This window comes from Lolium rigidum, chromosome 2, assembly GCF_022539505.1.
Source record: "Lolium rigidum isolate FL_2022 chromosome 2, APGP_CSIRO_Lrig_0.1, whole genome shotgun sequence".
NCBI classification, from domain to species: Eukaryota; Viridiplantae; Streptophyta; class Magnoliopsida; order Poales; family Poaceae; genus Lolium; species Lolium rigidum.
In genome coordinates this window covers 97,337,727-97,351,809 of record NC_061509.1, presented here as the reverse complement: position 1 = coordinate 97,351,809, position 14,083 = coordinate 97,337,727, and positions in this window count along the sequence as shown.

The window sequence follows — 14,083 nt, the reverse complement described above, 5'->3', positions numbered from 1 at the left end:
ACAACCACACAGTGGAGTTAGGGATACCAACAAAACTTTGCTTTGCAGGATTGATGCAAGAAGAGAAAGAGGAGACAACTCTGAGCCAATTCCCCGAGATTTCTATATAATCCATCGAGTCACCCTTGTGGGGAAATCTACTCTTGCCACGACACTCTATGCTTGAGTCCCACCGAATTGATGATATACACAAGTGCATTAGGCATCCATTTCTCGCATGGCGTGTAGCCTCGCGTAGGGACTTCCTCGTGAGATGAAAAGTCTCATGAAGGTATTGCCTATGATTTCACCTTGGAAAGGTTTGCATGTGATGTTCATTTCCTGCATGGCGCATAGCCTCGGCGTAGGGACTTCCTCATGATATGAAAACTCTAGTGAGGGGATTGCCTATGCTGTCACCTTGGGAAGGTTTGCATGTGGCGTTCATGTCCCGCATGGCGTGTAGCCTCTTGTAATGACTTCCTCATGAGATGAAAAGTCTCGTGAGAGGGGATCACCTAGCATCACCTTGGGAAGGTTTGCCTGTGGTGTTTTTTCCCCGCATAGTGTATAGCCTCACATAGGGACCTCCCAGTGATATGAGAAGTCTCGTGAGGGGATCTTCCTCGTGAAGCGTGTCTCCTTGTGTAGGACTTCCTCGTGAGATGAAACGTCTCGTGAGAGGATTTCCCTCGCGAGGTGCCCCTGTTGTTTCCTCGGCAAGGTAGCTGCTCCTATTCTGGCAACAGAGGAAAACACACATGATAGCCGAAGAAGCGCTCACGTGCGGTCTCTGGTTCATACGCGGGTGTCACAAGAGGAGAATAAGCACCAAGGACCTTCGTGAGGTGGCATAAGGTGGGAGCCCCGCCCACGAGCTAGCTAGAGCTCGTTCGCTTGGGTTTTTCGGGCTCGTTGGGTGCGACCCAAGCATATGCACCATGTGCAGCCCCCGCTAGCGTGATACCCAGTTGAGAACCCATGAGCGTACACATTGATCAAAAGAGGATAAATAAATTAGCATAACATAGTCTTACTATGGCCCTCGTATTTTGGCGAGGTTGCTGGAGGTGTAGCGAAGCTTTTCTCCAGCTGGAGAGGTGAGTATGGTGTTCGCCCCTGCGCCCAATCTATTGAAGGCGCTGTCAAAGTTCATTCTACAAAATTTTGAACTTGTCGTGCCTGGCAGTGTGGATTCTTCCTCGAGAGGCTCTTATGTACATGGGTCCGTCCATTCTGAGGTGAATTCTGCGAGGGCCCTGCTCTTGATGATGCCTGTGGTCTCAAACGTGAGCTCGAATGAATGTAACTCGACTGACCACTCTAATATCCATCCCTTAACGTTGGGGTTATGAAGGACCGCTTATAGAGGGTACTTAGTGACCACCTTGATATGGTGTCCCTGTAAGTAGTGGCGTAGCTTTCTTAATGCGACGAGAAGCGTGTATATGAAGTAGTTTTCCTGTAGCATTCATGAGCGTTGCGCAACATCATACAGACGAAGTAGACGGGGTGCTGCATGGGGTTCGTCTCCTCATGCTTCGTGGGATCTTCTTGAAGCCTGTCTCGATGAGTGTCTGTTGTGATCATACCTCGGCGAGGTTTTCTTGTGGTGTCACCTTGGAGAGGTTTGCCGGAGGCATCACCTAGGGGTGGTCTTCGTGCAGTTGTTCCCCGCCGAGACCTGCTTCGGCCGTGGCCTCGGCACTTGTTGGTGAATTACCTTGCTCGACGAGAGGCTTGAAGCTTGGAGAGGTGATGCTTTCCTTGGCGATGACTTCCTTCGCCCGGCCACGACGAGGAGTGCGCTTGTCATTTGCGGTGTGGCTGGAAAATATAGCAGTAGAGACCATGATTTGAGGGCTTGTGAGGTAGCTCTTGAGCGCGATGAAGGTTGATGGCTGTGAAATACGCCACTTTTCTACATGTTTAAACCCTTTGCTATGCCAAGAAATATCCTAAACTTCTCTCTAAGTGTGCCACTAATGGCTAATTATTGCAAATATGTGCAATCCTTTCTATCATTGAATGGTGTACATGAAATCAAGTCTTAATGGCAAATGGACCTGCAATTACTGAAGAAAATCTACTCACAAGTGCAGCAAAATTAACCAGAGGTCAAAAGTCGGTTCGAGGAAGTTTAGTGGGCACCTGTACGGGCAAGCCCCGCCCGTAAGGTGCGTCGCGGCACTCCGGAGGTCAAAACCTATAAGTTCTGTGAAGGCAGCCACGCCAAAACGAGAGCCATTGATCGCCAAACAGAGCCACCAGTCATCAGATCCATCTACAACACACGGAAGGAGATCCATCACCATTATTCATCCACTAGTCATCAACCCATGCAGCTGCATGGGCTAGCAATTTTTGAACTAAAAATAATTGCTATAGAAGATATTGTGCAAATTAAATTATGTTCGAAAAGATAGCCTTTTCGATTAATAGATTATATTCTTTCAGTAGTTATCCTATATATTAGGCCTTTTAAAAAATGCATAGTTTTTATTATTTTTACCTCCTCATGCCTTGTGAAATGTAGATTTGAAAGAATCATTTTCGTATATGTTCAATTGCTTTCAACAATATTGCATTGGTTATCCAGAGAACTATTTACAAATATAGCTTAACTGAGCATGTGGTCTATAAGGTAAAATTTTCAATAGAATAGTAGTTCAGATCAACACACACTAAGATGCATACGAAAATTTTATTTTGTGTAGTTATACCCTGAGTCCCTGACTACACTTACCACTTATCAAATTGTGTGGCAATCTATTCATGGACCAATTTTTGTTTTATTTATACATAATAGCTAATAGTGTTAACATAAATGATAATATTTAAGAAAAAGTTTCAAAAGACATAATTGCCTGAATAGCTACGGTCCCAATTACTATCCAATATATTTATAAAATATTAAATGACAACGCGGAGAAAGCGTTTTCCAAACAGAACCCTAAACTTGAAAGAGAACAAATCCACAGACTTGTCATGAAATGGTGTACTCTAAAATCAATTGGAGCTGGACCAATATTATTTATTTTCAAAGAGTGGAACTTGGCCAATTTCGGTATCAAGATAACCTTAAATGTTACAGAAAAGGGAGAAAAGCAGAAAGTGCACTTTTGTGGACAATGAAAGGTCCACTTACATCGCCAAAATCTAATTGGAGTAGAATGCCATCTCATGTTTGCGCCAGCACACACCAACATCATCGGTTCTTATGGTTTATTATATAAGCTGCATGAAAGGAGTCATTTCCCGCGTTCTGAAAAAGAGTAAGGCAACGCCGAACTAAAATGACATTCAATAACCACTCATTCTTGACATGTAGAAACATGGTACGGGCTAAGAAACTGATGGTCGTATAATTAGGAATCTGCAGTTGAACTACATACTGCAATCAATTCATTATACAAAAAATATCACCGGTGCAATCATTTTAACATATTGTATTCATCAATGCATTATATGAAGACTATCACCAGTAACATCATCATAAGAACCTGCAGTTAGTACCATCATTTGAACTACATAGTCTTAGGAGAGTGAAACAATGAGTAAGAACAACAAAAGTGGCGCAAGTGTGCCAATGTCAGTTGATAGTGGCACATTCAAACATTTTGATATTGTTTGGCTCTGCTTTTGTACATATTTTGTTGTCAGCAGTTTGTATCTATAATCTAACACAAGGTTAAAGGAATCAGACCAACCCAGAAAATTGGAAATAGGAAATTAGATTTAGTAATGTTTTCTTAGGGTCATGCAATATTTAAGAACTTCTAGGCCCACTGTCTTGTATTGCATATCCTAAGGAAACCATTACTGAACTGAACATATGAATTAGATTTAACACCATCTCCAACTGAGCTTAAAAATCTACCCGAGATTACTCTATGTACGCACTAAGATGGAGACTAAAGAAAATGGTACTTTACCTAATACTCCAATATACCTTATGAAAACTAGCATAATACCCGTGCGTTGCTACAGATATACTAAAGTTTACCATATCTTTGTAGCAAAACAATTATATTTTATTTTTGTTAAATGCTAATCATCAATGAAACCACATTTCTTTTACACATCTGAATTAAGCTTTTTTAGTTTCATGCGGATTTACCGTATGAGCACCCTGGGCACATGTCCGGGCTCGACGCTAGCGCTTGCAGGCACTCCGGCAAGATCGTGAAGTACCTAGATGAAATTGTAAAATTCTGCTAAAAAATACGTGTTTTACATTAAATGGGTCAGCATAGGCCTGTTCGTCCATTCCTTACAGCTCAACTTTGTCCACTTCATTCCATAGTTCATTTGTGGTTCACAAAATAACAAAATTGTAGGCTATTTCTCAAGTTCATGAATGTAGAAGGAACTGGAATCAATCGATCGGTTCCTCAACTCGCGAGAGGAGTCTGGCGGCACTGGACGGCGGCTAGCCGGCGACAGCTCGCCTGTCTAGCTCGACCAAAGTGAAGTATCTTATTTGTAGTGTGCCCAGGTTCTGAAAAATTGCTAGGTCCGCCAATCCTATATGGCCAAACAAGATCCTAAATGTACAAGATCCTAAAGTTGTAAAAAAATTAAAAATCTAGATGTATATAATCAAGTCTTGTGTCAACATGTGAAAGGTCAACTCTATGGGTAAAGTCCATATATAATTTGCTCTGTCCTTACTGTAGCTGATGTTGTACCACCGGCATCACTGCTGCAGAATTGCAGATCTCCACAAAATCAACATTATCACTAAATATGATTTACAGGAACAACTTCTGTCCGGCTAATTCTCTCGTCATGTGCGTTGGAGATTCGTCGCACATCTAGATAGGTTGCTCATGTTCCTGTTGTGGATTCACTTATGTCTCTGATATTTCCAGCATATTAGAAACGAGAAAACCAGAAGGTTGGGTGCACATGACCGATCAAAATGAAGCCTTGCCGCCGAGCCTCAGGACACTCTAGACCTGTATTCCTCCTTAATTCCTTGCTGCGGATCGGGCACTATATTTTGCCACAAAATGATTACCACCTCGCCATCGATCGCAAACGGTCGTTCACTGCGCCGGAGGCAGCTGAAAAGATGCGCTACTGCTTCAGCACTAAGTGCATGAAAACCATGTGGTTCTGCTTCCTTCCATCTTCACTGCAAGCCGGAGGACCACGACCCGCGTCGGCCGCCGCTCCCGCCATCGCCGAAGTTTTCAATGTGAAGTCTAGTGTCGGATGTCATGGTTTACAATCTCGCAGCTTCTTCTAGCTGGCCGCCCACGAGAGGTCCGAGATATCAGTCGCGGCTAGCCGTGGCTTGGCCGGAGCGATCACCAGGGAAGCCAACCAGGAAGTGCCCGGGCTTTGGCGAGCTGGGGCTTGCAGCTGCCGGCGTGCCGCACTTCGCCGCTCATGGTGCCACGAGCCCGATGGCGTCCCTAGCTTGAGCGCTGCCTATGGCGTTCAGTCCATTAGCTCCTGTGCTTCGCGTCTCCTTCGTACCTCATCGGCCACGCGAGCCTGGCGTCATCGTCGTCGGCGCGTCGCTGCAGTCGCATCACGACGTACTGTAGTAAAAGCCCCATGCAGAACATCGTTCTTCCCGACTTAACGCTTTGCTGGGTCTCTAGAAGCCGCCCGAGTTCTTCCGCGAGCGTGAGCACAGTGCATGCGTATTCCATCTGCTTTCCGGCATCACGGTGATGGTCTTGACGAAGAACTGCATCTTGCACAAATTGACCAACAGCAGCTTCCTCGTTTCTCCCTGGGAAGGGTATTCATTAGTTTTCGTCGGTCGACCTCGTCTCCCCTGATTCACGTTCCTTCTCGATCTTACGTGTATGTTTTTTTTTTTTTTGCACAAGGATCTTACGTGTATGTATAGGCAACCAGGGCGCATGAGTGGGAGTTAGGAAACGTGTAGCTACAAAAATCATAAACGCCTGTCGAGGCGGAGTTGTTATCGATCTGTACGAGGCCGATCCTATCCGGTTTTTAAGCTGGGATGGATCGATGCTGACTCCTCGCTTCCGCGAACGGTTTTTTTTTACCGATTTTTTCTGTCGTGCGGGAGGTGAGTTGACATAGATCGCCACCCGGTTTTGTTGACGTACGAAGCGACCTTTAGATATACGGATACGGTTTTTTTGACGGACGAAAGTTTGTTTCGGTTTTTTTGACCTACCAACACCACATATCCGTAACTTATTAGTAGAGATCATGCCACTCTGTACATCTTTGACCAATGAACACTGAAAGATTTGTCCAAGATATTAGTTCTTTTTTCCATGAGGATAAACAGTTCAATGTTTTCCTGCAAAAAATAAAATCAACAGCCCATAGTTTCTATCCAGAGTAGAGTCGACGCTGGGATGAATTTGCAGCCCAGGAGCAAACCACAACTATGCAGTAAACTTGAGTAAAACAAATCTTACGAGCGGCCGCGTGCCACACGAACCTCACGGGCACACGCACTAGGCCACAGGCTGTTACGTCCCACTGGTAGGCTAGCTAATGTTAGGTGTCGTTTTTTAAAAAGCTGTAACTTTTAAACCGTGTGATGAAATTACAATTCATTTTCACTTTTAAAATCTCCACGATGAGAGCTTCAAAACTAGACCACATTTTCATATGTTTCGACGAATTTTTTTAACAAGCAACTTTGATGCACAACAGAGCAACTTTATTGTGCAGGAAAACAATTTTGGTGTGCGACAAAGCAACTTCGGTGCGCAACGAACATGAACACTTTTTGGTACACGAAGGCACAACTTTTGTGCCCGACAATAATTTTGGTGTCCATAGGAGTAATTTGAATGTGTGACGAAGCAACTTAAGTGCCCCGCGGAGGAACAATCGTGCCCGGCGACGCAGTTTTCGAACCCTGGAGAGCAACTTTGACGCCCGACTGAGCAAAATTAGTATCCTGCAGAGCAACTTTAGTACTCGACGGAGCAAATTTGGTTTGTGACGGTCCAATCTTGGCGTCCAGTGAAGCAACTTTGGTGCCCACCGAATAAATTTTGACGGATGGCTGAGCAACTTTGGCGTTCAACAATGCAACTTTTATTGCGAATGTAGATTTACGTTGTGCAGCAAAGTTGCTTCCCCCAACACTAAAGTTGCATCGTCTCGCATTATAATTGCTTTATCGCACGTAGAAGTTGCTTTAGAAAAAACTTCATCAAAATACATAGAAATGAGATCTAGTTTTGAAGAGCTCACCGCAAGAAATTCAAACGTGAAAGCGGATTCTAATTTCGACATCTGGTGCAAAAGTTATAGGCTTTTAAACATTTTAAAAGGATAATTAATGTGCATGATGTCATCATAGTGCATGTGCTACAATAACCATAAATAATAGGTGTTCACACGGACAAAACTAGTCTGCTTCCTTTTTTGGTTGAGTGCTCAGATGTACCAATGGGCACGCGGCCGCTCCCTAGACTCATCCAAAGATATTTAGTCACCGAGCATGCAGTTGCATGCATATGGTTAAGAAGATATCGTTATTGTTCGGAGAACACTCGGACTGAAATTTCCATACCATGGCTTACACCTATGTGCAGCTGCATCTGCCGTAGTCACATGATTCGTCACATATTGCATCAAACTGTCCTTGAAGTACACCTTTTCCACTGTGCATCAGATTCATTTTTCTGTTTAAATAATAAAATTGATGGAAGACACAGATCAGTCGAGACTAATTTGCTGGCGCATGCAAGCTTCAAGCTAGGACGGATTTACGTGCTTGTTGAGCAGGCGAAGGATACACCTGCAATGATTGAACTCGAACTGTGCCTATATTATTATGAGGTAAAAAACTGCTCCATCGGCTCACCGTAGTTTCCTTGCTCGCTGCCTCACCGACACCGATGGCTGAATCTACATCAAACTGCCAGCCCTATGCATATCATCCTTCACTTCAATACCACTGCCAACGACGTCGGCGGCCGCCAAACCTGCATCGAATTGCCATCATATATACAACTCCTCCCGTGAAATACCATCCAGGAGAGATTCATCTTCTCCGCTATGATGTTGTGAGGATATAGAAGCTGGATAGATTTGAAGCTTAGAGGAAGAGTCCGCATTGTTGTTTTTGCATCATTGCTCGAGTTCTCGCCATGGGTGCATGCATTATGATGAAAGTCAAATTGTTGGAGTGGTTAATCCCTAATTAACACATCTGTCTAAAATTGAGCATAATCATTGATGAACAGATGCTAGATGGTTAGAAAAACTGCATAATCCAGAGCAATATTAGGAATCCAAGAAATTGCTATATGGTATTATCTAAGAAAAGCGGGGCTGCAAAAAAAATTTTGAACCTGCCGGGATGCAATTTTCATCGCCCTCATGTACACCGCCGGCTCTCCAAATCGGCCGCAATGACCTTTAGTTCCTGATGTTTATGAAAAATATCCTCCAAAGAACCTAGGCCAGAAATTTATGCTGCAAACCTTAGGAATCCAGTAGAAGCTGTAAGCCCTCCGTCGCCTCCCACTCCAGGATATCAGGCTCGCTCACTACGCCAGTCATGCCTCCACCTCTGTTTCTCCAATCTGAAAAGCAATTCTTGATTAGGGGAGACGTAACAACCATTGGCAGGCAAGTAGAGGATAGAGTTTAGAGATGCCAAGGGGCTTCCGATTGATGCAAGCAAGAGGCCGCCGCTATCCGGGAGGAGAGGCGGCGGGGGAGAGGACGCAACGACGACTCGAACCATCAAGAGCCTGGTGGCGTGGAGCATGTAATCTCTTACTGGGAATATGTGATATCAAATACAAACGATAATTTCACGTAACGTGGAGTCTTATTCATTTTCTCTATGTAGGTAATCTCACATATAAAACTAAATTAACGTGTCTACGTAATACGCTATGCGACATTAAAACAATGATTTTCTTAACTAATCCTATCCATTGATTTTAGATCTAACTGTCTTAATTATTCTAATGATGTGGATTAACATGGAGGCTTTTACGGTGCCTCCAATTAGTAAATATAAGATATAAGATTCCATCTCCCATCTCCTCCATAGTCATATCCATCACCATTGTAATAGAGATCTCCTTGATAATCAGCGACCATTTTAAGAATATTATGATTTCAATCCAAGTATTTGCAACAATGATATCTATCTTTGATCTTGATATCATGTGTGGGTAGTCCTCACGGGCTGCGGGTTGGGATGAATTCTCGTAGCATTTATATGCATCTAAACTCATGAATATTTGTAGGAATTGAATAGGAGCTTTTCAATCTTTTATCCTTGTATCTTTGCCTCGATTCGATGATCTGTAGGTAACCATGTCTATCGTATTGATCAAGAGAAGAGGTGGGATGAGGGGAGTGATGTCTACGCACGCTTCTATTCTTGTAGACAGTGTTGGGACTCCAAGTGCAGAGGTTTGTAGGACAGCAACAAGTTTCCCTTAAGTGGATCACCCAAGGTTTATCGAACTCATGGAGGTAGAGGTCAAATATATCCCTCTAAAGCAACCCTGCAATTACGATACACGAAGTCCCTTGTGTCCCCAACACACCCAATACACTTTTCAGATGTATAGGTGCACTAGTTCGGCGAAGAGATAGTAAAATGCAAGTGATATGGATGAATATGAGTGGTAATAACAATCTAAAATAAATATGGCAGCAAGCAAACATGCAGTAAAACTGTAAATAAACGGTGATTCGATGTTTGGAAACAAGGCCTAGTGATCACACTTTCACTAGTGGTCACTCTCAACAATGATATCATAAAGGAATATAAATATAAGCACTTCACTATGCTACTCTCAACTACTCTCCGGTTGGATAACGAACACTAATTCACCGTGTAGGGCTGCAAAAGCAAACCTAAAAGATGTATTCCCAAGTATTAATGAACACCCCACTCCATCACTCTAAGCATTCATAGGAGGTACTAACACACCAAAATTTCATAGAGACATCCAACTCAAATCATAATTCAATAAACAAGTATTCTGTGAAATGTAGCCTAAGAGACCCGCACGGTGCACACACCGTCACCTTTAGACACGTGGGATAAGGAGTCTCCGGAGATCACATAAGTAAAATTCACACACGTTCATGAATGTAACTCTTAACAAGAAGTTGGAAACTAGCTATTAGATGTGTTTGATTTTTTTTTACCAAATATAGCCATAACATTGTTTGTTTGTTTGTAAAATGATTTATTGAGCAAGTTCATGCATAATTTGCTCACGAATAGTATTTGATTTATGTCAATTTATAATGAGAAGTTCGTTATTGTCGTGTCATTCGTCCACCATTACTCGGATACTAACGCATGATTCTCGATCGATATCTTTGACGTGCATAGGAAGAACATGGCACTCATTGGTGCTGACAACGTTTACCCGCATTATCTACTCCATGCAACAAATGGTCTTCATTTTTATCCCGTTGCAACGCACGGGCATATTTACTAGTATAGCCTAAGAGACCCACACGGTGCACACAACGTCACCTTTAGACACGTGGGATAAGGAGTCTCCAGAGATCACATAAGTAAAATTCACTTGAATAGCATAACGACATCTAGATTACAAAGTTCATGGTCACATAAAGATCACACCATGGGAGAGAGAGATAAACCACATAGCTACCCGTAGAGCCCTCAGCCCCGGGGGAGAACTACTCCCTCCTCATCATGGAGGTCATTAACGGCGATGGAGTCGATGGAGATCGCTCCGGGGGCAATTCCCCGTCCCGGCAGAGTGCCGGAACAGAGATTTCTGTCCCCCGAATCTTGTCTGCAACGGCGGTGGAGATACGGAACTTTTCGTGGGTGGGGCTTGTATATTTAGGGTTTTTGCGTCGGGAGCTTTATATAGGCGGAAGGGCGAGGTCGGTGGAGGCCTGGTGGCCCCAGACCACCCCTAAGCGCGGGCTAGGGCTAGGCTGCGCCTAGGCATGGTCTGGCCACCCCGTGCCCCTACTTCGTATCTCCTCCGGACTTCGTCTTCTTTCCGGAAAAATAAGATCTCAGCTTTTGTTTCGTCCAATTCCGATAATATTTCCTGTAAAACTTTTCTAAAATACAAAACTGTAGAAAATAGGGAACTGGCACTGTGGCATGTTGTCAATAGGTTAGTTCCGGAAAATGCATAAAAGTGCCACGAAGTGTAAACAAAACATATAGAAATTGGTGTAGAACAAGCATGGAGCATCAAAAATTATAGATACGTTTGCGACATATCAGGGAGAACGGCATGCTATCTCGAAACATCAGTGACAGAAAAGGGAAAGTAATGGTACATGTTTAGTGATTCGCTCGGGATCAATGACACAATCATCTAACATAATGCTTTGGTATGTATTCATTTACTTAATAATTGTTGTTACTCGCGGTTGTGGGGACAATGGTTGGACCAAGAGACTCTTGTCACCTCTAGTTTTAGGTGCAAGAGTATTTACAGATGTGCTCTCACAAATCTCTTACCATTATTTTATTTACTACACATTTGTACTTTATTTCTATATGTATGCATAGCTGCAAGAGAGTCCTTGACCCTGGCCTATTTCCATCCATTCAACACAACATTAAAAAATGTAAACTAGAAAGGTCCGGTAATCATAAAATTAAACCTACTATCAAGTCTTGTAGATGTTTCCTTTACACCACTTTAGCAGTACTTCCCAAGGTTCTATTAAACCTAGATCTTCTAGCGAAAAACCTTACAATACTGCAATGCATAATCCCGATCGAAGGTACCAAAGACCATGTCTCCATCTAGAGTCCACTCGAACTTGCCCATTCTCCTCATGAGCATGAAGAAGGGCAAAACTTTCTCCCTGCTCCTGGTGATGAAACGACTGAGGGCCGCCATGCATCCCATGAGGAGCTGCATCTCGCTAAGGTTCATCGGAGGCTGCATCTCCTTGATGTCCTTGACTTTGTCCAGATTTGCTTCGATGCGGCAATGCGAGACAAGGAAGCCCAGGAGCTTGCCTGATAGCACCCTGTAGGCACACTTGGTGGGGTTGATTTTGATGTTGAACTTGCGTAAGTTGGCGAATGTATCCTCAAGTTCTGCAACGAGTGTGTCCTCTTGGCGATTCTTGATGATGATGTCATCAACGTATGCCTTGGTGTTCTTTCCCATCTGCTCACCGAGGGCTTTGTGCATTAGCCTCTAGAAGGTGGCTTCCGCGTTCTTCATGCCGAAGGGAATGCACATGTAGCAAAACACACCAAAAGGTGTGATGAATGTTATTCTATCTTCACCCCCTTTGCCATTTTGATCTAGTGGTATCCTAAGAGAAGACATCTAGGAAACACACGAGGTCTCCCCCACGGTGGGGTCAATGATCTGGTCGGTCCTTGGCAGCGGGTACTAGTCTTTTGGACACGCCTTGTTGAGGTTTGTGAAATTGATGTATAGTTGCCCATCTCCATTGTCCTTAGGAGCTATGATAGGATTAGCGAGCCAAGTGGTGTCGGTGACCTTGTCGATGATCTTTACCTGCTTCAGCTTTCCCACTTCTTTGATGATAAACTGCTGCTTCTCGGATGCTTGTCGATGACCTTTCTACTTTATCGGACGTGCATTTGGGCACACTGCTAATTGGTGCTCGATTACCTCCCTGGGCACATCGGTCATATCCGATGGAGTCCAAATGAACATGTTAGAGTTTTCCTGTAGGAAGGTGATGAGAGCGCCTTCCTACTTGGGATCCAGGCGCGTGCCAATGGTGAGGGTAGCCCCAGAGCCATCAGCGTTGTGAGAGATCTTCTTGGTGGAGGCGCGTTCCTAGGTGAACTGCATGTTCCTCACGGAGCCCATCAGGATCTCGGCAATGTCCTTGGCATCTAGACATGTGCTTTGCAGGGACATGCGTGACGAAGGTTGTGACTTCTTACTCGCGGAGCCACTGAGGAGCTCAGTGAGGCCATTACTGACGAGGGATTAACTCGTCAATGCCTACGTATGGTAGACTTAGGCTTTCATAAGAAGTAAAGGGCAAGTAGATCTCGAAGGTTCAGCCGAATAAAGGTGCTCAACTCAATATTACGGTGTCTAGGTCACAATGATTCGGTCCCTTCTTTGAACCTTGACTTCCCCTTTATATAGAAGGTGAAGCCGAGGATTTTTCGTGTCGTACAAGTTACAAATTGTTGGGCCGCGTTGGACCTTTCCCTATATTGATACAAGTTTCCTACAATAACTCTGACTTCCTAATACGAAGACCTCCAACCTTCTGTGCGTCCCAAGCTTCGAGTCCATGGGCTTCCCGCTTTCGTGTGGACCAGGGGTGCTTATCCGACATGACCTGTAGCATACCTATGTCAGTAGCCCCCGAGATTTTACTTGAATCGTGAAGTCGAGTGAAATATCCATCTTACATCTGTTTAATACTCCCTTCGTTCCTATATATAAGTCATATAGTTCTTTGAGAAAAAATCCAGAATATAAGGTTTATTGCGTTTCCCTACTTGTATGGACAATATTTTTGGAGGTTTGATTAGGTTTACTTATCTTATGTAAAGTCCTCTATTAGCTCACGGAAATTACTTACGGTTAACCTAGCCAAACATGGTGTAATTTTTTCCTAAATATGCGTTTCTTAATTTCCATGCCAGAAATTATATGGCTTATATTTAGGACCGGGGGAGTAATATTTTTGTGTTGTATTCAAAATTTACTCAATGTCTATATTGTACAGGGATAATCGTAAATGAGGCTGGTTCATCTTGAGGTGCGATATTTTTCGCGTCGCCTTCTCTTGGACCATCTCGAGTTGCCGCCACAGTACGTCGGGGACTATTTTTGCTTGGGCTATTTGGGCGCGGAGCACTTTCAGGTTGCTGTACTATTTCTCTTCCTGCTATTGTCTCACCCATAACACCGGCTCCTTGTTGGAGATATGCCCAAGAGGCAATAATAAAATAGTTATTATAATATATTTGAGTTTATGATAATGTTTACATACCATGCTATAATTGTATTAACCGAAACATTGATACATGTGTGTTATGTGAACAACAAGGAGTCCCTAGTAAGCCTCTTGTATAACTAGCTTGTTGATTAATAGATGATCATCGTTTCATGATCATGAACATTGGATGTTATTAATAACAAGGTTATGT